The following is a 26,513-nucleotide window of genomic DNA, read 5'->3' on the forward strand; positions in this document are numbered from 1 at the left end:
TACTCTTCAGTGTAGTTTCCAGCCTCCTATCTGCTGGATCCTTGAGGGCGGCCGTATCAGGAGACGGCAACGCCACTTGCTTTGATAAACGTGTGAGCGCCTTATCCACCCTAGGGGGTGTTTCCCAGCGCGCCCTAACCTCTGGTGGGAAAGGGTATAATGCCAATAACTTCTTGGAAATTAGCAGTTTTCTATCTGGGTTAACCCACGCTTCGTCACACACGTCATTCAATTCCTCTGATTCTGGAAAAGCTACAGGTAGTTTTTTCACCCCCCACATAATACCCCTTTTTGAGGTACCAGCAGTATCAGAGATCTGCAAAGCCTCCTTCATTGCCGTGATCATATAACGTGTGGCCCTATTGGAAAATAAGTTTGTTTCTTCACCGTCGACACTAGATTCATCTGTGTCGGTACCCGTGTCGACTGACTGAGGTAAGGGACGTTTTACAGCCCCTGACGGTGTCTGAGACGCCTGAGCCGGTACTAACTGGTTTTCCGGCCGTCTCATTTCGTCAACTGACTTTTGTAATGTGCTAACATTATCACGTAATTCCATAACTAAAGCCATCCATTCCGGTGTCGACTCCCTAGGGGGTGACATCACCATTACCGGCAATTGCTCTGCCTCCACACCAACATCGTCCTCATACATGTCGACACACACGTACCGACACACAGCAGCCACACAGGGAATGCTCTAATCGAAGACAGGACCCTCTTAGCCCTTTGGGGAGACAGAGGGAGAGTTTGCCAGCACACACCAAAAACGCTATAAATGTATATAAACAACCCTAGAAGGTGTTGTTTTTGATATAAGCACTTTTAATATATCAATATCGCCAAATTATGCCCCCCTTCTCTTTGTTACCCTGTTTCTGTAGTGCAGTGCAGGGGAGAGTCCTGGGAGCCTTCCTCACCAGCGGAGCTGAGCAGGAAAATGGCGCTGAGTGCTGAGGAGAATAAGCTCCGCCCCTTTTCCGGCGGGCTTTTCTCCCGGGTTTTAAGAAAACTGGCCTGGGTTAAATACATACATATAGCCTTAATGGCTATATGTGATGTATTTATTTTGCCACTAAAGGTATTTAATATTGCTGCCCAGGGCGCCCCCAGCAGCGCCCTGCACCCTCCGTGACTGAATCAGTGAGACGTGTAGCAACAATGGCGCACAGCTGCAGTGCTGTGCGCTACCTTCATGAAGACTGAGGAGTCTTCTGCCGCCTGCTTTCCGGACCTCCGTCTTCAGCGTCTGTAAGGGGGATCGGCGGCGCGGCTCCGGGACGAACCCCAGGAGGACCTGTGTTCCGACTCCCTCTGGAGCCGGAACACAGTGTCCAGTAGCCTAAGACTCCAATCCATCCTGCACGCAGGTGAGTTGGAAATCTCTCCCCTAAGTCCCTCGATGCAGTGATCCTGTTGCCAGCAGGATTCACTGAGATTTAAACCTAAAAAAAACTTTTTCTAAGCAGCTCTTTAGGAGAGCCACCTAGATTGCACCCTTCTCGGACGGGCACAAAAACCTAACTGAGGCTTGGAGGAGGGTCATAGGGGGAGGAGCCAGTACGCACCATGTGATCCTAAAAGCTTTATTTAGATGTGCCCTGTCTCCTGCGGAGCCCGCTATTCCCCATGGTCCTGGCGGAGTCCCAGCATCCACTAGGACGTTAGAGAAATGAAAATAAGCTGCAAATAGGACGGATGTCAGGAAGGCCCCATATAGCACAATGCCATGCCGCATGGCACTATACGGCACAGCATGATGCTATACTAACAGTGACGGCAAGCTTACCCTAGAGGCGCAAGCAGCAATTAAGTCTAATGGTTGCAAGGGATGCTGAATACTGGTTTAACCCAGATATTCAAACTATTAGGATATTAAGAAAAAGCAAGCTGGGTAGGGACTTAAAATGGTACGAAAGCACCATAACAGCACAGTACCATGCCATACGGTAAAGCACCGCATCGTTTTAGAGAGGCAAGCTATTATTATTTTAAAAGAAAGCAAGCTGGAAATGGGACGGATGTCAGGAAGGCACTATATAGCACAATGCCATGCAACACAGCATAGTTTTAGAGATGCATTAAATTCTGAAATGCAAACTATAAGGATTTTAAATGAAAGCAAGTTGCAAATGGGACGGATGTCAGGAATGCACCATATAGCACAATGCCATGCCGCATGGCACTATACGGCACAGCATGATGCTATACTAATGGTGGCAGCATGCTTACCCTAGAGGCGCAAGCAGCAATTAAGTCTAATGGTTGCAAGGGATGCTGAATACTGGTTTAACCCTGATATTCAAATTATTAGGATATTAAGAAAAAGCAAGCTGGGTAGGTACTTAAAATGGTACGAAAGCACCATAACAGCACAGTACCATGCCATACGGTAAAGCACCGCATAGTTTTAGAGAGGCAAGCTATTAGGATTTTAAAAGAAAGCAAGCTGGAAATGGGACGGATGTCATGAAGGCACCATATAGCACAATGCCATGCCGCATGGCACTTTACGGCACAGCATGATGCTATACTAATGGTGGCGGCAAGCTTACCCTAGAGGCGCAAGCAGCAATTAAGTCTAATGGTTGCAAGGGATGCTGAATACTGGTTTAACCCAGATATTCAAACTATTAGGATATAAAAAAAAAAGCAAGCTGGGTAGGGACTTAAAATAGTACGAAAGCACCAAATACAGCACATTGCCATTCAATATAGCATAGTTTTAAAGATGCGTTAAATTCTGAAATGCAAACTATTAGGATTTTAAATGAAAGCAAGCTGATAACTTCAGCAAGGCACAATACAGCCATCAAAACATCTTACACCCAGCAATACAAACTATTACAATATGAAAGGAATATAGTTATCTAAAACGAGTACAAAAGATATTTACCTGTGCACTGAAGTCAACAAACATCGAGTCCGGCAGCTTCGGAGACAATAGTCTGCAGCACTGAATCATGATGCTCGCTTTTAATGTCACCCACACAGCTGTCCTCCGTGTTTGAAGACATTGGCTTCCTCTTGCAAATTTGCTAATGGATGAAGCAAACCATTTTCTTTCAGGTACCCAAAAACCTCAACATTCAATAGAGTATCTTCCCTATTTAGAAGTGGAAACATTACTAGTAAGTGAAGTCTGTAAACAATATAAAACAGACAATTTTAAACGAAACGCACAACACCCTACAGGAAGTCAACATATCACATGATGCCATAATGCAAGGCACCTTACAGAACTGGATATACTTAAAACTTGGACCATTAAGTTGCCTTGAAAACCAAGTTTGAGAATCTCTGTATTAGGATATTAAGTAAAAGCAAGTTGGAAATCGAAGTAAAAACTTTAGGTAGACATCATACAGAACATTACCATGCCACACCGCACAACACCACATAGTTTTAGAGAACCAGTACATTCTGATATGAAAACTATTAGGATATTAAGAGCAAGCTGGATATTGGACTCAAAATGTTAGGAAAGCACCATACAGCACAATGTCACACCATATGGCACAACAGCACATAGTTTTAGAGACTCATTATATTCTGAAACAGAAATTGTTAGGATTTAGGAAGAGCAAGCAGGTTATAGGACTGAAAATGCCAGGTAGGCATCAGACAGCACAATGCTATACTTACGCTTTTATGGACGATGGATTTATTCAAACTTTTAGGATATTAAGAAATGAACGTTATTGTAAGAACTTACCGTTGATAACGTGATTTCTCTTATGTCCACAGGTATCCACAGGATAACATTGGGATATTGTAGAGCGACAGCGAAAACGGCACCAACACGGTCACAAGCTTTCTGGCCTCCCAGGATGCATTGGGGCCTCCACTATATAGTCCCGCCCACTGACTCAGTCAGATCAGTTCTTTCCACAGCGATTTTAGGCAGGAACATTAAGTAGAGACCTGTACAGGCGGTAAGAACACACATGCACACCCTTCCTTAAAAGAAGGAAGAGGTTTTTAGTGTTTGTCTAGATCCTCAAATCAGATGCGTCAGGGTGGTATCCCTGTGGATACCTGTGGACATAAGAGAAATCACGTTATCAACGGTAAGTTCTTACCATAACGTTCATTTCTCTGGCTGGGTCCACAGGATTATCCACAGGATAACATTGGGATTCCCAAAGCCATTTTAGTGGCGGGGACGCTCCTGATTGTACAGGAGGACCTTTCGCCCGAAGTCTGCGTCATGAGAGGCAAAAGTATCCAAGGCATAATGTCTGATGAATGTGTTTATGGAAGACCATGTGGCTGCCCTACATATCTGTTCTGCTGATGCACCCTGTTGTGCTGCCCAAGAAGGACCTACCTTACGTGTAGAGTGTGCAGAGACATTAGCCGGAATAGGGAGATCTGCATGAGAATAAGCTTCAGATATTAACATTCGGAGCCATCTCGCCAGCGTCTGTTTACTAGCAGGCCATCCTCTTCTATGGAATCCGTAGAGGATGAAGAGGGAATCTGTTTTCCTGATGGCACTAGTACGATCTATGTAGATTTTTAAAGCCCGGACCACGTCCAGCGACGCTTCTCCCGCAGATAGTCCCAATACCTAAAAAGCGGGGACTACAATCTCTTCATTCAGGTGGAATTTTGATACCACCTTTGGAAGATAGCTAGATCTCGTTCTGAGAACTGCTCTGTCTGGAAAAAAACTTAGGAAAGGAGACTTACATGATAATGCTCCTAAATCCGACACTCTTCTGGCTGACGCCATTGCCAGTAAAAAAAGAACTTTAACCGTTAACCACTTAAGATCCGCTCTCTCAAGTGGTTCAAACAAAGGACCCTGGAGAAATTTAAGAACTAAATTCAAATCCCAGGGAGCTGCAGGAGGAACAAATGGAGGTTGAATATGTACTACTCCTTGGAAAAAAGTACGCACATCCTGTAGGTCAGCAATCTTCTGCTGACACCATACAGTCAACGCTGAGACTTGCACCCTCAAGGAGGCAACTTTCAACCCTTTATCCAATCCTGCCTGCAGGAAATCCAAAATTCTAGCTACTTTAAAAGATCTCGGATTGTAATTTTTTCCAGAACACCAATGAATATAGGCTTGCCATATTCTATGATATATACATGCCGAAGAAGGCTTTCTTGCTCTAAGCATGGTTTGGATTACTTGCTTTGAAAATCCTTTAGCCTCTAAGATAGAGGTTTCAACAGCCACGCCGTCAAAGATAGGCAATCCAGATGACTGACAACAAGGACCCTGCATTAACAGATCTGGACGTTGAGGGAGCAGTATCAGTGCTTCCACGGACATTCTCAACAGATCTGTGTACCAATGCCTTCTTGGCCAAGCTGGAGCTATTAGAATGATTGCTCCTTTTGCCTGTTTTATCTTTCTCACTACTCTGGGTAACAGAGATATTGGAGGGAACAGATATACCAGCTGAAACCTCCATTCTACTGACAGTGCGTCTACCAGGATCGCTCCTGGGTCCCTTGTTCTTGATCCGTACCTCGGAACTTTGTTGTTTAGACGAGACGCCATAAGGTCTATCTCCGGTAGACCCATCTGTTCACCAGTGTCTGAAACACTTCTGGGTGTAATGCCCATTCGGTTTCCTGAATGGTGTGCCGACTGAGAAAATCCACTTCCCAATTTAGTACACCCGGGACAAATACTGCTGACAATGCCGGGAGATGGAGTTCCGCACATTTTAGAATGGGAGTTACTTCCTTCATCAGACTCTTGCTGTGAGTTCCTCCTTGATGATTGAGGTAGGCTACTGCCGTCGCATTGTCTGAGCGGATCTGGACTGGTCTTCTTTGTAGATTGTCCTTTGCCTGAACTAGGGCCAAGTAAATGGCTCTTATATCTAACAGATTTATCGGCAGGCGACTTTTCCCTTGCTATCCATTTTCCCTGGAACCATAGGCTTAAGAGTACCGCCCCCCAGGCTTGCAGGCTGGCATCTGTCGTCAGGACTTGCCACTCTTTTATCCAAAAGGGTCTCCCCTTCTTTAAATGGTCTGTCTGTAGCCACCACGCTAGAGACCTTTTTACATTCACTGGAATCTTTATCATCTGCTTCTTTATTGTTTGATGATTTCCATTCCACTTGGTCAAAATGAGATGCTGCAACGGTCTGGAGTGGAATTGCGCATATTCCACCATGTCGAACATTGATACCATCAGACCCAACAGTCGCATTGCTGCATGGACTGACATTGTCTGGGCTTGCAACGCTTCCTGAGCCAAGACCTGCACCTTGACTATTTTCTTCTCTGGTAAGAGAACTCTCTGTAGGTCTGAATCCAATATGGCTCCCAAATGAAACATCCGCTGTGACGGATTCAGGGATGAATTCTCCCAATTTATGAGCCACCCGTGTCTCTGTAAACAAACTATCGTCTGTTGGAGATGGCTCAACAGTAAATCTTGCGACTGTGCTCAGATTAATAGGTCGTCTAGGTATGGGAATACTCTTATCCCTTGTTTGCGCAGACAAGCTGCCATAACCACCATGATCTTGGTAAACACCCTGGGTGCTGTAGCTAGCGCGAAGGGCAGAGCTTGGAACTGGAAGTGTTCCTTGAGGATGGCAAACCTGAGGTAACACTGATGTGATAGTGCTATAGGCACATGTAGGTAAGCATCCCGTACATCCAGAGATACCATATAGTCTCCCGGTTCCATAGCCAACATTATGGAACGTAACGTCTCCATGTGGAACTTCGGGATCCATATGTAATTGTTCAACATCTTCAGATTTAGAATTGGTCGATATGACCCATTTGGTTTCTGGATTAGAAACAGATTGGAGTAATACCCCTGTCCCTTTTGTGATGGAGGTACTGGGACAATCACACCTGACTGCACAAATTTTTGGACTGCTTCTTGCAGGGCATTGGCCTTCGACTCTATACGAGACGGGCTGGTGCAAAAAAATCTTTGAGGAGGCTGCCTCCTGAATGGGAACCCATACCCCTGAGATACTACCTTCTGCACCCAGGCATCTGTTGTTGACTGTTGCCATGTGTGTGCAAATTGCAGGAGTCGGCCCCCAACCCTGGAATCCTCCAGGCGGAGGCCCGTCTATTCAGGCTGAGGGTTTCTGTTCAGGTTTGGAAGCTGGCTTTTTGCTAGCCCACTGCTTCCTACCCCTGGATTTAAACTGGGGTTGTTTAGGCTCCGCTTTGCTTTGCCAGCGAAATTTTAAACCCTTGGACTTAGGGTTATAGGTAGCCGGAAATCTGACCTCCTTCGATTCAGCCTCTGACTCTAGGATATCCGATAAAGGTTTTCTAAATAATATATTACCCACGAAAGGCAATGCTTCCAACTTCTTCTTGGACTCCGCATCTGCCTTCCAGGTTCGTAGCCAGACTGCTCTGCGAGCGACTACTGCCAGGGCTGAAGCTTTAGAAGCAACAGTGCCTACATCAATGGCTGCTTCTTCTAAATACTGGGCAGATTGTCTTAGACGGCAAAGACGATCCTCTTGCTCCCTAGTAGGAGAGGGGATGTCATTCTCTAGTTCCTCTATCCATTCGCCCATTGCCTTTGCTACCCAGGCCGAAGCCATAGCAGGTCTTACCACTGCTCCTACTAGAGAAAATATATTTTTCAATAGGCTCTCTACCCTCCTGTCTGTGACATCATTCAAAGAGGTAGATGACAGTGGCAAAGCATATTTATGCACGAGTCGCAGAACATGTGCATCTACTTTTGGAGGGACTTCTCTCTTCGAACAGTCTCCAGCAGGAAATGGATAATAAGAATCCCATCTCCTAGGAATCTTATACTTTTTACCGGGCGCTGCCCAAGACTCATCCATCATTTCCGTCAACTCCTCTGACGCTGGAAATTCAGCTTTCACTGACTTTGTTCGTTTGAATACAGGTGCTTTTGCTTTTAACGTTGTCTTGGCTGGTTCTTCCAGAGAAAGCACAGCCTTTACTGCATTAATGAGTTCAGCTACATCATCTGAACTAAAGCTCTGCGACTGATCATCATACGGAGTTGAATCTATTGTTTCCGCATCATCATCCGATGTATCATCTTGTGTAGTCTGCCATACAGACGTATCTGTCTTAGTCTTACCTGCCCCTTGGTTGCTTGTAGAGGCTACTGGAACCAAACCATAGGAAGGGAGCTGCATGTATGGGTTCATAGTGTAACCTAACACTTGAGGTAGAGCTACTGGAGCTAACCTGTCCGCTATTGAAGACAGAGCCTTTGCGAACACATTCCATGGTGGCTCTACTGGAGGTTGAACTAACTCCTGTTTTTTTACTTTGCTGAAAAGCGAAACAGTTTGCACACAAACCCTCATAAGTGACCAATTGATTCATATCAATTACCCCTGACTTACAAGATAAGCATGTTAGGGCTATGGGAGTGCTTGACAAATTCTCCTCATCACTTTTGCCGCTCACAGACATTTTTTCTGATATTGACTACACAATTTTTGTGACTGAAAAAATAAGAATTTACTTACCGATAATTCTATTTCTCGTAGTCCGTAGCGGATGCTGGGAACTCCGTAAGGACCATGGGGAATAGCGGCTCCGCAGGAGACTGGGCACAAAAGTAAAAGCTTTCTGACTAGCTGGTGTGCACTGGCTCCTCCCCCTATGACCCTCCTCCAAGCCTCAGTTAGGATACTGTGCCCGGACGAGCGTACATAATAAGGAAGGATTTTGAATCCCGGGTAAGACTCATACCAGCCACACCGTACAACTTGTGATCTGAACCCAGTTAACAGTATGATAAACGTAGGAGCCTCTGAAAAGATGGCTCACAACAATAAACAACCCGATTTTTTTGTAACAATAACTATATATAAGTATTGCAGACAATCCGCACTTGGGATGGGCGCCCAGCATCCTCTACGGACTACGAGAAATAGAATTATCGGTAAGTAAATTCTTATTTTCTCTGACGTCCTAGTGGATGCTGGGAACTCCGTAAGGACCATGGGGATTATACCAAAGCTCCCAAACGGGCGGGAGAGTGCGGATGACTCTGCAGCACCGAATGAGAGAACTCCAGGTCCTCCTCAGCCAGGGTATCAAATTTGTAGAATTTAGCAAACGTGTTTGCCCCTGACCAAGTAGCTGCTCGGCAAAGTTGTAAAGCCGAGACCCCTCGGGCAGCCGCCCAAGATGAGCCCACCTTCCTTGTGGAATGGGCTTTAACAGATTTTGGCTGTGGCAGGCCTGCCACAGAATGTGCAAGCTGAATTGTACTACAAATCCAACGAGCAATCGTCTGCTTAGAAGCAGGAGCACCCAGCTTGTTGGGTGCATACAGGATAAACAGCGAGTCAGATTTTCTGACTCCAGCCGTCCTGGAAACATATATTTTCAGGGCCCTGACTACGTCAAGCAACTTGGAGTCCTCCAAGTCCCTAGTAGCCGCAGGTACCACAATAGGCTGGTTCATGTGAAACGCTGAAACCACCTTAGGGAGAAATTGAGGACGAGTCCTCAATTCTGCCCTGTCTGAATGAAAAATTAGGTAAGGGCTTTTATATGATAAAGCCGCCAATTCTGAGACACGCCTGGCTGATGCCAGGGCTAATAGCATGACCACCTTTCATGTGAGATATCTTAATTCCACAGTGGTGAGTGGTTCAAACCAATGTGATTTTAGGAACCCTAAAACCACATTGAGATCCCAAGGTGCCACTGGAGGCACAAAAGGAGGCTGTATATGCAGTACCCCCTTGACAAACGTCTGAACTTCAGGTACTGAAGCCAGTTCTTTCTGGAAGATCGACAGGGCCGAAATTTGAACCTTAATGGATCCTAATTTTAGGCCCATAGACAGTCCTGTTTGCAGGAAATGTAGGAAACGACATAGTTGAAATTCCTCTGTAGGGGCCTTCTTGGCCTCACACCACGCAACATATTTTCGCCAAATGCGGTGATAATGTTTTGCGGTTACATCCTTCCTGGCTTTGATCAGGGTAGGGATGACTTCATCTGGAATGCCTTTTTCCTTCAGGATCCGGCGTTCAACCGCCATGCCGTCAAACGCAGCCGCGGTAAGTCTTGGAACAGACAAGGTCCCTGCTGGAGCAGGTCCTTTCTTAGAGGTAGAGGCCACGGGTCCTCCGTGAGCATCTCTTGCAGCTTCGGGTACCAAGTTCTTCTTGGCCAATCCGGAGAAACGAGTATAGTTCTTACTCCTCTCCTTCTTATGATTCTCAGTACTTTTGGTATGAGAGGCAGAGGAGGGAACACATACACCTACTGGTACACCCACGGTGTTACCAGAGCGTCCACCGCTATTGCCTGAGGGTCCCTTGACCTGGCGCAATATCTGTCCAGTTTTTTGTTGAGACGGGACGCCATCATGTCCACCTTTGGTTTTTCCCAACGGTTTACAATCACTTGGAAGACTTCTGGATGAAGTCCCCACTCCCCCGGGTGGAGGTCGTGTCTGCTGAGGAAGTCTGCTTCCCAGTTGTCCACTCCCGGAATGAACACTGCTGACAGTGCCATCACAAGATTTTCCGCCCAGCGGAGAATCCTTGCAGCTTCTGCCATTGCCCTCCTGCTTCTTGTGCCGCCCTGTCTGTTTACGTGGGCGACAGCCGTGATGTTGTCCGACTGGATCAATACCGGTTGACCCTGAAGCAGAGGCCTTGCTTGACTTAGGGCATTGTAAATGGCCCTTAGTTCTAGGATATTTATGTGAAGAGACGTTTCCATGCTTGACCACAAGCCCTGGAAATTTCTTCCCTGTGTGACTGCTCCCCAGCCTCTCAGGCTGGCATCCGTGGTCACCAGCATCCAATCCTGAATGCCGAATCTGCGGCCCTCTAGAAGATGAGCACTCTGTAACCACCACAGGAGAGACACCCTTGTCCTTGGAGATAGGGTTATCCGCTGATGCATCTGAAGATGCGATCCGGACCATTTGTCCAGCAGATCCCACTGAAAAGTTCTTGCATGGAATCTTCCGAATGGAATCGCTTCGTAAGAAGCCACCATTTTTCCCAGGACTCTCGTGCATTGATGCACTGACACTTGTCCTGGTTTTAGGAGGTTCCTGACTAGCTCGGATAACTCCCTGGCCTTCTCCTCCGGGAGAAACACCTTTTTCTGGACTGTGTCCAGAATCATCCCTAGGAACAGTAGACGTGTTGTTGGAATCAGCTGTGATTTTGGGATATTTAGAATCCACCCGTGCTGACGTAGCACTACCTGAGATAGTGCTACTCCGACCTCTAACTGTTCCCTGGACCTTGCCCTTATCAGGAGATCGTCCAAGTAAGGGATAATTAAGACGCCTTTTCTTCGAAGAAGAATCATCATTTCGGCCATTACCTTGGTAAAGACCCGTGGTGCCGTGGACAATCCAAACGGCAGCGTCTGAAACTGATAATGACAGTTTTGTATCACAAACCTGAGGTACCCTTGGTGAGAAGGGTAGATTGGGACATGGAGATAAGCATCTTTGATGTCTAGAGATACCATATAGTCCCCTTCTTCCAGGTTCGCTATCACTGCTCTGAGTGACTCCATCTTGAATTTGAACCTTTTTATGTAAGTGTTCAAGGATTTTAGATTCAAAATTGGTCTCACAGAGCCGTCCGGCTTCGGTACCACAAACAGCGTGGAATAATACCCCTTTCCCTGTTGTAGGAGGGGTACCTTGATTATCACCTGCTGGGAATACAGCTTGTGAATAGCTTCCAATACTGCCTCCCTGTCGGAGGGAGACGTTGGTAGAGCAGACTTCAGGAACCGGCGAGGGGGAGACGTCTCGAATTCCAATTTGTACACCTGTGATACTACCTGCAGGATCCAGGGGTCCACTTGCGAGTGAGCCCACTGCGCGCTGAAATTCTTGAGACGGCCCCCCACCGTGCCTGAGTCCGCTTGTAGAGCCCCAGCGTCATGCTGAAGACTTGGCAGAAGCGGGGGAGGGCTTCTGCTCCTGGGAAGAGGCTGCCTGGTGCAGTCTTTTTCACCTTACTCTGCCCGCCCCGGGGCAGAAATGAGTGGCCTTTTGCCCGCTTGCCCTTATGGGGACGAAAGGACTGAGTTTGAAAAGACGGTGTCTTTTTCTGCTGAGAGGTGACCTGGGGTAAAAAGGTGGATTTTCCAGCCGTTGCCGTGGCCACCAGGTCCGATAGACCGACCCCAAATAACTCCTCCCCTTTATACGGCAATACTTCCATGTCGTTTGGAATCCGCATCACCTGACCACTGTCGCGTCCATAACGCTCTTCTGGCAGAAATGGACATCGCACTCACTCTAGATGCCAGGGTGCAAATATCCCTCTGTGCATCTCGCATATATAGTAATGCATCCTTTAAATGCTCTATAGTTAATAATATACTGTCCCTATCCAGGGTATCAATATTTTCAGTCAGGGAATCCGACCAAGCCACTCCAGCGCTGCACATCCAGGCTGAGGCGATTGCTGGTCGCAGTATAACACCAGTATGTGTGTATATACCTTTTAGGATATTTTCCAGCCTTCTATCAGCTGGTTCCTTGAGGGCGGCCGTATCAGGAGACGGTAACGCCACTTGTTTTGATAAGCGTGAGCGCCTTATCTACCCTAGGGGGTGTTTCCCAACGTGCCCTAACCTCTGGCGGGAAAGGGTATAGTGCCAATAATTTATTAGAAATCAGCAGTTTTTTATCGGGGGAAACCCACGCTTTATCACACACCTCATTTAATTCATCTGATTCAGGAAAAACTACTGGTAGTTTTTTCACACCCCACATAATACCCTTTTTTGTGGTACTTGTAGTGTCAGAAATGTTCAATGCCTCCTTCATTGCCGTGATCATGTAACGTGTGGCCCTACTGGACATTACGTTTGTCTCCTCACCGTCGACACTGGATTCAGTATCCGTGTCTGGGTCTGTGTCGACCATCTGAGGTAACGGGCGTTTTAGCGCCCCTGACGGTGTCTGAGACGCCTGAACAGGCACTAATTGATTTGCCGGCTGTCTCATGTCGTCAACAGTTTTTTGCAAAGTGCTGACATTGTCACGTAATTCTTTAAATACGACCATCCAGTCAGGTGTCGACTCCCTAGGGGGTGACATCACTAACACAGGCAATTGCTCTGCTTCCACATCATTTTCCTCCTCATAAATGTCGACACAATCGTACCGACACCCAGCACACATACAGGGAATGCTCTGATAGAGGACAGGACCCCACGAGCCCTTTGGGGAGACAGAGGGAGAGTTTGCCAGCACACACCAGAGCGCTATATATATACAGGGATAACCTTATATAAGTGTTTCTCCCTTTATAGCTGCTGTTTTATATTAGCTGCCAATAGTGCCCCCCCTCTCTTGTTTTACCCTGATTCTGTAGCAGGACTGCAGGGGAGAGTCAGGGAGCCGTCCTTCCAGCGGAGCTGTGAAAGAAAATGGCGCTTGTGTGCTGAGGAGATAGGCTCCGCCCCCTTCACGGCGGCCTTTTCTCCCGCTTTTTTCAGGAAAACTGGCAGGGGTTAAATGCATCCATATAGCCCAGGAGCTATATGTGATGCATTTCTTTAGCCATATAAGGTTTTGACAGTGTTTTATTGCGTCTCAGGGCGCTCCCCCCCCAGCGCCCTGCTCCCCCCCAGCGCCCTGCACCCTCAGTGACCGGAGTGTGAAGTGTGCTGAGAGCAATGGCGCACAGCTGCAGTGCTGTGCGCTACCTTATTTGAAGACAGGAACGTCTTCTGCCGCCGATTTCTCCGGACCTCTTCGCTCTTCTGGCTCTGTAAGGGGGCCGGCGGCGCGGCTCCGGGACCCATCCAGGCTGAACCTGTGATCGTCCCTCTGGAGCTAATGTCCAGTAGCCAAGAAGCCCAATCCACTCTGCACGCAGGTGAGTTCGCTTCTTCTCCCCTTAGTCCCACGATGCAGTGAGCCTGTTGCCAGCAGGACTCACTGAAAATAAAAAACCTATTTAAACTTTTACTCTAAGCAGCTCAGGAGAGCCACCTAGCATGCACCCTTCTCGTTCGGGCACAAAAATCTAACTGAGGCTTGGAGGAGGGTCATAGGGGGAGGAGCCAGTGCACACCAGCTAGTCAGAAAGCTTTTACTTTTGTGCCCAGTCTCCTGCGGAGCCGCTATTCCCCATGGTCCTTACGGAGTTCCCAGCATCCACTAGGACGTCAGAGAAACACCCTATAATCAGTATATAGAGGTGAAATCAATCTGACCACAGTGCACCTGATTTGAGGGTCAGAACAGGACTGACATTACACAGAAAAGTCAGCACGCATACTAGCAGTCAGTCACAAGTTAAAGCATTAGATATTGTCATATGAGAATACAACCTCTATAATAACTTATGCATAAGTAGGAAAAATAAGATTTTACTCACCGGTAAATCTATTTCTCGTAGTCCGTAGTGGATGCTGGGAACTCCGTAAGGACCATGGGGAATAGCGGCTCCGCAGGAGACTGGGCACAACTAAAGAAAGCTTTAGGTCACCTGGTGTGCACTGGCTCCTCCCACTATGACCCTCCTCCAAGCCTCAGTTAGGACACTGTGCCCGGACGAGCTGACATAATAAGGAAGGATTTTGAATCCCGGGTAAGACTCATACCAGCCACACCAATCACACCGTATAACTCGTGATACTATACCCAGTTAACAGTATGAATATAACTGAGCCTCTCAACAGATGGCTCAACAATAACCCTTTAGTTAGGCAATAACTATATACAAGTATTGCAGACAATCCGCACTTGGGATGGGCGCCCAGCATCCACTACGGACTACGAGAAATAGATTTACCGGTGAGTAAAATCTTATTTTCTCTGACGTCCTAGTGGATGCTGGGAACTCCGTAAGGACCATGGGGATTATACCAAAGCTCCCAAACGGGCGGGAGAGTGCGGATGACTCTGCAGCACCGAATGAGAGAACTCCAGGTCCTCCTCAGCCAGGGTATCAATTTTGTAGAATTTAGCAAACGTGTTTGCCCCTGACCAAATTGCAGCTCGGCAAAGTTGGAAAGCCGAGACCCCTCGGGCAGCTGCCCAAGATGAGCCCACCTTCCTTGTGGAATGGGCTTTTACAGATTTTGGCTGCGGTAGTCCAGCCGCAGAATGCGCCAGCTGAATTGTGCTACAAATCCAGCGAGCAATAGTCTGCTTAGAAGCAGGAGCACCCAGTTTGCTGGGTGCATACAGGATAAACAGCGAGTCAGTTCTCCTGACTCTAGCCGTCCTGGAAACATAATTTTTCAAGGCCCTGACTACGTCCAGTAACTTGGAATCCTTTAAGTCCCTAGTAGCCGCAGGCACTACAATAGGTTGGTTCAAGTGAAAAGCTGATACCACCTTAGGGAGAAACTGGGGACGAGTCCTCAATTCTGCCCTATCCATATGGAAAATCAGATAAGGACTTTTATATGACAAAGCCGCCAATTCTGATACACGCCTGGCCGAAGCCAAGGCCAATAACATGACCACTTTTCGCGTGAGATATTTTAGATCCACGGTTTTTAGTGGCTCACACCAATGTGATTTTAAGAAACTCAACACCACGTTGAGAACCCAAGGTGCCACTGGAGGCACAACCGGGGGCTGAATATGCAGCACTCCTTTTACAATGTCTGAACTTCAGGTACTGAAGCTAGTTCTTTCTGGAAGAAAATCGACAGAGCCGAGATCTGTACCTTAATGGAGCCTAATTTTAGGCCCATAGACACTCCTGCTTGTAGGAAATGCAGAAATCGACCTAGTTGAAATTCCTCTGTTGGGGCCTTTTTTGGCCTCACACCAAGCAACATATTTTCGCCATATGCGGTGATAATGTTTTGCAGTTACATCTTTCCTGGCTTGAATCAGCGTAGGAATGACTTCCTCCGGAATGCCCTTTTCCTTTAGGATCCGGCGTTCAACCGCCATGCCGTCAAAACGTAGCCGCAGTAAGTCTTGGAACAGACAGGGCCCCTGCTGCAGCAGGTCCTGTCTGAGCGGCAGAGGCCATGGGTCCTCTGATATCATTTCTTGAAGTTCTGGGTACCAAGCTCTTCTTGGCCAATCCGGAACCACGAGTATCGTTCTTACTCCTCGCCTTCCTATTATTCTCAGAACCTTTTGTATGAGAGGCAGAGGGGGGAACACATAAACCGACTGGTACACCCACGGTGTTACCAGAGCGTCCACAGCAATCGCCTGAGGGTCCCTTGACCTGGCGCAATATCTTTTATAGCTTTTTGTTGAGGCGGGACGCCATCATGTCCACCTGTGGCCTTTCCCAATGGTGTACAATCCTTTGGAAGACTTCTGGATGAAATCCCCACTCTCCCAGGTGGAGGTCGTGTCTGCTGAGAAGATCTGCTTCCCAGTCGTCCACTCCGGGAATGAACACTGCTGACAGTGTTAACACATGATTTTCCGCCCATCGGAGAATCCTTGTGGCTTCTGCCATCGCCATCCTGCTTCTTGTGCCGCCCCGTTGGTTTACATGGGCGAGTGCCGTGATGTTGTCTGATTGGATCAGTACCGGCTGGTTTTGAAGCAGAGGCCTTGCCTGACTCAGGGCATTGTAAATGGCCCTCAGTTCCAGAATATTTATGTGTAGGGAAGTCACCTGACTAGACCAAAGTCCCTGGAAGTTTCTTCCCTGTGTGACTGCCCCCCAGCCTCAAAGGCTGGCATCCATGGTCACTAGGACCTAGTCCTGTATGCCGAACCTGCGGCCCTCTTGAAGATGGGCACTCTGCAGCCACCACAGTAGAGATACCCTGGTCCTTGAAGACAGGGTTATCAGCCGATGCATCTGAAGATGTGATCCGGACCACTTGTCCAACAGGTCCCACTGAAAAGTTCTTGCATGGAACCTGCCGAATGGGATTGCTTCGTAGGAAGCTACCATTTTTCCCAGGACTCGCGTGCAATGATGCACCGATACCTGTTTTGGCTGCAGGAGGTCTCTGACTAGAGATGACAGCTCCTTGGCTTTCTCCTCCGGGAGAAACACTTATTTCTGTTCTGTGTCCAGAACCATCCCCAGGAACAGTAGACGTGTCGTAGGAACCAGCTGTGACTTTGGACTGTTTAGAATCCAACCGTGCTGTTGTAGCACTTTCCAAAATAGTGCTACCCCGACTAGCAACTGCTCCTTGGACCTTGCCCTTATAAGGAGATTGTCCAAGTACGGGATAATTAAAACTCCCTTTTTTCGAAGGAGTATCATCATTTCGGCCATTACCTTGGTAAACACCCTCGGTGCCATGTATAGTCCAAACGGCAGTGTCTGGACTTGGTAATGGTAATCCTGTACCACAAATCTGAGGTACTCCTGGCGAGGATGGTAAATGGGGACATGCAGGTAAGCATCCTTGATGTCCCGGGATCCCATGTAATCCCCCTCGTCCAGGCTTGCAATAACCGCCCTGAGCGATTCCATCTTGAACTTGAATTTTTTTATGTATGTGTTCAAGGATTTTAAATATAAAATGGGTCACACCGAACCATGCGGTTTCGGTACCCCAAACCGTGTGGAATAGTAACCCCGTCCTTGTTGAAGTAGGGGCACCTTGAGTATTACCTGCTGGGAATACAGCTTATTAATTGCCTCTAGCGCAGCCTCCCTGCCTGAGGGAGTTGTCGGCAAGGCATATTTGAGGAAACGGCGCGGGGGGGGGACATCTCGAATTCCAGCTTGTACCCCTGAAATACTACTTGAATGAAACAGGGATCCACCTGTGAGCGAGCCCACTGATCGCTGAAATTTTTGAGACGGCCCCTCACCGTACCTGGCTACACCTGTGGAGCCCCCGCGTCATGCTGTGGACTCAGAGGAAGCGAGAGAAGAATTTTGATACTGGGAACAGGCTGACTGGTGCAGCTTTTTCCCTCTTCCCATGTCTCTGTACAGAAAGGAAGCGCCTTTGACCCGCTTGCTTTTCTGAAGCCGAAAGGACTGTACCTGATAATACAGTGCTTTCTTAGTCTGTGAGGAAACCTGAGGTAAAAATATTTCTTCCCAGCTGTTGCTGTGGATACGAGGTCCCAGAGACCATCCCCAAATAATTCCTCACCCTTATAAGGCAGAATCTCTATGCGCCTTTTAAAGTCAGCATCACCTGTCCAGTGACAGGTCTCTAATACCCTCCTGACAGAATGGACATTACATTCATTTTGGATGCCAGCCGGCAAAATATCCCTCTGTGCATCCCTCATATATAAGACGACGTCTTTAATATGTTCTCATGTTTGACAGGGTCACCGACCACGCTGCAGCAGCACGATCTGCAGGTCTCAGTCTAGTACCTGAGTGTGTAAATACAGACTTCAGGATAGCCTCCTGCTTTTTATCAACAGGTACCTTCAAAGTGGCCGTTCCTAAAACGGCAGTGCCACCTTTTTTGACAACCGTGTGAGCGCCTTATCCACCCTAGGGGATATCTCCCAGCGTAACTTATCCTCTGGCGGGAAAGGTTACGCCATCAGTAACTTTTTAGAAATTACCAGTTTCTTATCGGGGGGAACCCACGCTTTTCACACACTTCATTCATTCATCTGATGGGGGAACAAAACACTGCCTGCTTTTTCTCCCCAACATAAAAACCCATTTTTAGAGGGTTAATGTCAGAAATGTGTAACACATTTTTTTTTTTTTTTTTTTTTTTTATTGCCGGGATCAAGTCACGGATGTTCCTAGTGGATTGTGTATATGTCTCAACCTTGTCGACACTGGAGTCAGACTCCGTGTCGACATCTGTGTCTGCCATCTGAGTGAGCGGGTGTTTTTGAGCCCCTGATGGCCTTTGAGACGCCTGGGCAGGCGCGGACTGAGAAGCCGGCTGTCCCACAGCTGTTACGTCATCCACCCTTTTATGTAAGGAGTTGACACTGTCGGTTAATACCTTTCACCTAACCATCCACTCTGGTGTCGGCCCCAGAGGGGGCGACATCACATTTATCGGCATCTGCTCCGTCACCATATAAGCCTCCTCATTAAACATGTCGACACAGCCGTACCGACACACCGCACACACACAGGGAATGCTCTGACTGAGGACAGGACCCCACAAAGCCCTTTGGGGAGACAGAGAGAGAGTATGCCAGCACACACCAGAGCGCTATATAATGTGGGGATTAACACTATAACTGTGTGAAATTTCCCCAATAGCTGCTTGTATATATAATATTGCGCCTAAATTTAGTGCCCCCCCCTCTCTTTTTAACCCTTTGAGCCTGAAAACTACAGGGGAGAGCCTGGGGAGCTTTCTTCCAGCTGCACTGTGAAGAGAAAATGGCGCCAGTGTGTCTGAGGGAGATAGCTCCGCCCCTTTTTTGCGGACTTTTCTCCCGCTTTTTTATGGATCCTGGCAGGGGTATTTACCACATATATAGCCTCTGGGGCTATATATTGTGGTATTTTTGTCAGCCAAGGTGTTTTTATTGCTGCTCAGGGCGCCCACCCCCAAGCGCCCTGCACCCTCAGTGACCGGAGTGTGAAGTGTGTATGAGGAGCAATGGCGCACAGCTGCAGTGCTGTGCGCTACCTTGGTGAAGACTGATGTCTTCTGCCGCCGATTTTCCGGACCTCTTCTTGCTTCTGGCTCTGTAAGGGGGACGGTGGCGCGGCTCCGGGACCGAACACCAAGGCTGGGCCTGCGGTCGATCCCTCTGGAGCTAATGGTGTCCAGTAGCCTAAGAAGCCCAAGCTAGCTGCAAGCAGGTTCGCTTCTTCTCCCCTTAGTCCCTCGCTGCAGTGAGCCTGTTGCCAGCAGGTCTCACTGAAAATAAAAAACCTAATTCTATACTTTCTTTCTAGAAGCTCAGGAGAGCCCCTAGTTTGCATCCAACCTCGGCCGGGCACAAAATCTAACTGAGGCTTGGAGGAGGGTCATAGTGGGAGGAGCCAGTGCACACCAGGTGACCTAAAGCTTTCTTTAGTTGTGACCAGTCTCCTGCGGAGCCGCTATTCCCCATGGTCCTTACGGAGTTCCCAGCATCCACTAGGACGTCAGAGAAATTGTACTTCTGTTTAACTGGTTCTTTTTTCAACATAACATGCAGAAACCACAGTAATATACAGGTCTCATATGCAATAGGTACTAAAAATTAACAATGCACACTAAGAAGTAGAAGGAATTTTTAGTACTGTATACCCTGCCTCCAGAGAGCGGGATACATGGAGACTCACCACACTTCCATATCCAAGCAAAGACGCTCGTAAGACGCTGAGTGGATTCAGACGCTACTGGTGTACACTGCCGCTCTTGGTAACTGATAACAGACACGGACGCTCACCAACGGACACGGACGCTGAGCGACTCCACGTGCATGCAGACACTAAAGGCCTGCGACTCGGTCTGGGCGGGTTTATATCCAGTGTACACAACCGCAGCGTCTAAGCTGCGACCGAGTACCCTCGTGGTAGCGTCTGAGCCGGAAGTGAGGTCATTCAGTTCATGAAACGAGAGACACGCGGGAATTGGCCATGAACTCGGAGGACGGACGGCCAGGAGAGCGTCTGAAACCCCCTGTCGACTTAAACTCCCAGGATCGCGGCCTCACCTAGTCCTGGCGCCTATGCTCCCCAGAGCTTAGCGCTGTCACACTCGAGATGTTCGGCGCATTAACACACTGTTTGCAGTCTCCACCAAATCAGTGTAGCTGTGTCCTGACCCCTCTAGTAAGAGGAAGTCCATAGACTCATCGTCTCCCCATGCTCCGGCCACAGCCTGGTAACGTCTGCTGGACCTGCTAGAACATCCGACACAGACGCCCGTCGAGACAGCACTGTACCGCAAAGGTAAGCGTTGTTGCGACCCGGTGGGGAGTTGTTGGAGCGACTCTTTCTAATATGCGTTTAAGACGCTGTTAAGAGAAGTCGCTCAAAAACCAAAACAGTAAGTCTATAAAAATAAAGTAATGAAAACTTGAGGCTGCTTTCACAGCAGCCCTGTGACCATGCGGCTTCCTGCCGCACCAAGCAAAAAACTGATCTGACTGAGTCAGTGGGCGGGACTATATAGTGGAGGCCCCAATGCATCCTGGGAGGCCAGAAAATAAGATTTTACTTACCGATAAATCTATTTCTCGTAGTCCGTAGTGGATGCTGGGGACTCCGTAAGGACCATGGGGATATAGCGGCTCCGCAGGAGACAGGGCACAATAATAAAAGCTTTAGGATCAGGTGGTGTGCACTGGCTCCTCCCCCTATGACCCTCCTCCAAGCCTCAGTTAGGATACTGTGCCCGGACGAGCGTGCATAATAAGGAAAGATATTGAATCCCGGGTAAGACTCATACCAGCCACACCAATTACACCGTACAACCTGTGATCTGAACCCAGTTAACAGTATGATAACAACGAAGGAGCCTCTGACAAGATGGCTCACAACAAGAATAACCCGATTTTTGTAACAATAACTATGTACAAGTATTGCAGACAATCCGCACTTGGGATGGGCGCCCAGCATCCACTACGGACTACGAGAAATAGATTTATCGGTAAGTAAAATCTTATTTTCTCTGACGTCCTAGTGGATGCTGGGGACTCCGTAAGGACCATGGGGATTATACCAAAGCTCCCAAACGGGCGGGAGAGTGCGGATGACCCTGCAGCACCGAATGAGAGACTCCATGTCCTCCTCAGCCAGGGTATCAAATTTGTAGAATTTAGCAAACGTGTTTGCCCCTGACCAAGTAACTGCTCGGCAAAGTTGTAAAGCCGAGACCCCTCGGGCAGTCGCCCAAGATGAGCCCCCTTCCTTTTGGAATGGGCTTTTACAGATTTTGGCTGTGGCAGGCCTGCCACAGAATGTGTAAACTGAATTGTATTACAAATCCAGCGAGCAATCGTCTGCTTAGAAGCAGGAGCACCCATCTTGTTGGGTGCATACAGGCTAAACAGCGAGTCAGATTTTCTGACTCCAGCCGTCCTGGAAACATATTTTTCAGGGCCCTGACAACGTCAAGTAACTTGGAGTCCTCCAAGTCCCTAGTACCCGCAGGTACCACAATAGGTTGGTTCATGTGAAAAACAGAAAACACCTTAAGGAGAAATTGAGGACGAGTCCTCAATTCTGCCCTGTCAGAATGAAAAATTAAGTAAGGGCTTTATATATGATAAAGCCGCCAATTCTGACACACGCCTGGCTGAAGCCAGGGCTAATAGCATCGTCACCTTCCATGTGAGATATTTTAAGTCCACAGTGGTGAGTGGTTCAAACCAATGTGACTTTAGGAAACTCAAAACAACATTGAGATCCCAAGGTGCCACTGGGGCACAAAATGAGGCTGTATATGCAGTACCCCTTTTACAAACATCTGAACGTCAGGCACTAAAGCCAGTTCTTTCTGGAAGAAATTCGACAGGGCCGAAATTTGGACCTTAATGGACCCTAATTTTAGGCCCATAGACAGTCCTGTTTTCAGGAAATGTAGGAAACGACCCAGTTGGAATTCCTCTGTAGGGGCCTTCTTGGCCTCACACCACGCAACATATCTTCACCAAATGCGGTGAAAATGTTTTGCGGTTACATCCTTCCTGTCTTTGACCAGGGTAGGGATGACTTCATCTGGAATGCCCTTTCAGGATCCGGCGTTCAACCGCCATGCCGTCAAACGCGGCCGCGGTAAGTCTTGGAACAGACAAGGCCCCTGCTGGAGCAGGTCCTTTCTTAAAGGTAGAGGCCACGGGTCTTCCGTGAACATCTCTTGAAGTTTCGGGTACCAAGTCCTTCTTGGCCAATCCGGAACCACGAGTATCGTTCTTACTCATCTCCCTCTTATGATTCTCAGTACTTTTGGTATGAGAGGCATAGGAGGGAACACATACTCTGACTGGTACACCCACAGTGTTACCAGAGCGTCCACCGCTATTGCCTGAGGGTCCCTTGACCTGGCGCAATATCTGTCTAGTTTTTTGTTCAGGCGGGACGCCATCATGTCCACCTTTGGTTTTTCCCAACGGTTTACAATCATGTGGAAGACTTCCCGATGAAGTCCCCACTCTCCCGGGTAGAGGTCATGCCTGCTGAGGAAGTCTGCTTCCCAGTTTTCCACTCCCGGAATGAACACTGCTGAGAGTGTTATCACATGATTTTTCGCCCAGCGAAGAATCCTTGTAGTTTCTGCCATTTCCCTCCTGCTTCTTGTGCCGCCCTGTTTACGTGGGCGACTGCCGTGATGTTGTCCCACTGGATCAATACCGGCTGACCTTGAAGCAGAGGTCTTGCTAAGCTTAGAGCATTGTAAATTGCCCTTAGCTCCAGTATATTTATGTGGAGAGAAGTCTCCAGACTTGATCACACTCTCTGGAAATTTTTTCCTTGTGTGACTGCTCCCCAGCCACTCAGGCTGGCATCCGTGGTCACCAGGACCCAGTCCTGAATGCCGAATCTGCGGCCCTTTCATAGATGAGCACTCTGCAGCCACCGCAGAAGAAACGCCCTTGTCCTTGGAGACAGGGTTATCCGCTGATGCATCTGAAGATGCGATCCGGACCATTTTTCCAGCAGATCCCACGGAAAGGTTCTTGCGTGAAATCTACCGAATGGGATCGCTTTGTAAGAAACCACCATTTTTCACAGGATCCTTGTGCAATGATGCACTGATACTTTTCCTGGTTTTAGGAGGTTCCTGACTAGCTCGGATAACTCCCTGGCTTTCTTCTCCGGGAGAAAACATCCTTTTCTGGACTGTGTCCAGAATCATCCCTAGGAACAGTAGACGTGTCGTCGGAAAAAACTGCGATTTTGGAATATTTAGAATCCACTCGTGCTGTCGTAGAACTACTTAAGATAGTGCTACTCCGACCTCCAACTGTTCTCTGGACCTTGCCTTTATCAGGAAAGCGTCCATATTTCTTTTAAGAAGAATCATCATTTCGGCCATTACCTTGGTAAAGACCCGGGGTGCCGTGGACAATCCAAACGGCAGCGTCTGAACTGATAGTGACAGTTCTGTACCACGAACCTGAGGTACCCTTGGTGAGAAGGCAAATTTGGACATGTAGGTAAGCGTCCCTGATATCCAGTGACACCATATCGTCCCCTTCTTCCTGGTTCGCTATCACTACTCTGAGTGACTCCATCTTGATTTGAACGCTTGTATGTAAGTGTTCAAATATTTCAGATCTCACCGAGCCGTCTGGCTTCAGTACCACAATATAGTGTGGAATAATACCCCTTCCCTTGTTGTAGAAGGGGTACTTTGATTATCACCTGCTGGGAATACAGCCTGTGAATTGTTCCCAATACTGCCTCCCTGTCGGAGGGAGACGTTGGTAAAGCAGACTTCAGGAACTTGTGAGGGGGAGACGTCTCGAATTTCCAATGTACACCTGGGATACTACGTGTAGGATCCAGGAGTCCACTTGTGAGTGAGCCCCCTGCGTGCTGAAACTCTTGAGATGACCCCCTACCACACCTGAGTCCGCTTGTACTGCCCCAGCGTCATGCTGCGGACTTGGCAGAAGCTGTGGAGGGCTTCTGTTCCTGGGAATGGGCTGCCTGCTGCAGTCTTCTTCCCTTTCCTCTACCCCTGGGCAGATATGACTGGCCCTTTTGCCCGCCTGCCCTTATGGGGACGAAAGGACTGAGACTGAAAAGACTGTGTCCTTTTCTGCTGAGATGTGACTTGGGGTAACAAAAGGTGGATTTTTCAGCTGTTGCCATGGCCACCAGGTCCGATGGACCGCCCCTTTATACGGCAATACTTCCATGTGCCGTCTGGAATCTGCATCACCTGACCACTGTCGTGTCTTCGTCTGGCAGATATGGACATCACATTTACTCTTGATGCCAGAATGCAAATATCCCTCTGCGCATCTCGCATATATAGAAATGCATCTATAGTCAATAAAATCTTGTCCCTGTCAAGGGTATCAATATTTTCAGTCAGGAAATCCGACCAAGCCCCCTCAGCGCTGCACATCCAGGCTGAGGCGATTGCTGGTCGTAGTATAACACCAGTATGTGTGTATATACTTTTAGGATATTTTTCAGCTTCCTATCAGCTGGCTCCTTGAGGGCTGCCGTATCTGGAGACGGTAACGCCCCTTGTTTTTATAAGCGTGTGAGTGCCTTATCCACCCTAAGGTGTGTTTCCCAACTCGCCCTAACTTCTGGCGGGAAAGGGTATACCGCCAATAATTTTCTATCGGAGGAAACCCACGTATCATCACACACTTCATTTAATTTATCTGATTCAGGAAAAACTACAAGTAGTTTATTCACACCCTACATAATACCCTTATTTGTGGTACTTGTAGTATCAGAAATATGTAACACCTCCTTCATTGCCCTTAACATGAAACGTGTGGCCCTAAAGGAAAATACGTTTTCTGTGTCAACCGACTGAGGTAAATGGGCGTTTTTACAAGCCCCTGACGGTGTCTGAGACGCCTGGACAGGTACTAATTTGTTTGCCGGCCGTCTCATGTCGTCAACCGACCTTGCAGCGTGTTGACATTATCACGTAATTCCTAAATAAGCCATCCATTCCAGTGTCGACTCCCTAGAGAGTGACATCACCAATACAGGCAATTTGCTCCGCCTCCTCACCAACATCGTCCTCCTACATGTCGACACACACGTACCGACACACAGCACACACACAGGGAATGCTCTGATAGAGGACAGGACCCCACTAGCCCTTTGGGGAGACAGAGGGAGAGTTTGCCAGCACACACCAAAAACGCTATAATTATACAGGGACAACCCCTTATACAAGTGTTTTCCCTTATAGCATTTTTATATATGTAATCATATCGCCAAATAAGTACCCCCCTCTCTGTTTTAACCCTGTTTCTGTAGTGCAGTGCAGGGGAGAGCCTGGGAGCCTTCCTCACAGCAGAGCTGAGCAGGAAAATGGCGCCGTGTGCTGAGGAGAATAGGCCCCGCCCCCTTTTCGGCGGGCTCTTCTCCCGGAGTTTGTGAGATCTGGCAGGGGTTAAATACATCCATATAGCCTCAAGGGCTATATGTGATGTATTTTAGCCATAAAAAGGTATTATACATTGCTGCCCAGGGCGCCCCCCCCAGCGCCCTGCACCCTCAGTGACAGTTGGTGACTGTTGGTGAAGTGTGCTGACAACAATGGCGCACAGCTGCAGTGCTGTGCGCTACCTTATGAAGACTGAAAGTCTTCTGCCGCCTGTTTCTGGACCTCTTCAACTTCGGCATCTGCAAGGGGGGTCGGCGGCACGGCTCCGGGACGAACCCCAGGGTGAGACCTGTGTTCCGACTCCCTCTGGAGCTAATGGTGTCCAGTAGCCTAAGAAGCAAATCCATCCTGCACGCAGGTGAGTTTTCTTCTCTCCCCTAAGTCCCTCGTAGCAGTGAGCCTGTTGCCAGCAGGTCTCACTGAAAGAAAAAAACCTAACTTAAACTTTTATTCTAAGCAGCTCAGGAGAGCCACCTAGATTGCACCCTTCTCGGCCGGGCACAAAAATCTAACTGAGGCTTGGAGGAGGGTCATAGGGGGAGGAGCCAGTGCACACCACCTGATCCTAAAGCTTTTATTATTGTGCCCTGTCTCCTGCGGAGCCGCTATATCCCCATGGTCCTTACGGA

The 26,513-nt window shown here is 48.2% G+C and overlaps 1 long non-coding RNA gene across 4 annotated transcripts in view; it reads right to left on the bottom strand.

Moving 5' to 3' along the window:
• Positions 1 to 26,513, bottom strand: part of LOC134927877 (uncharacterized) — a 158,703-nt gene that overhangs the window by 33,642 nt on the left and 98,548 nt on the right. For all 4 annotated transcript variants that reach the window (XR_010177761.1, XR_010177760.1, XR_010177758.1 and 1 more), the window contains exon 9: positions 2,897 to 3,106. This is a non-coding gene — a long non-coding RNA (uncharacterized LOC134927877). The remainder of the gene's footprint in view (positions 1 to 2,896; positions 3,107 to 26,513) is intronic.

This window comes from Pseudophryne corroboree, chromosome 5, assembly GCF_028390025.1.
Source record: "Pseudophryne corroboree isolate aPseCor3 chromosome 5, aPseCor3.hap2, whole genome shotgun sequence".
Lineage (NCBI taxonomy): Eukaryota > Metazoa > Chordata > Amphibia > Anura > Myobatrachidae > Pseudophryne > Pseudophryne corroboree.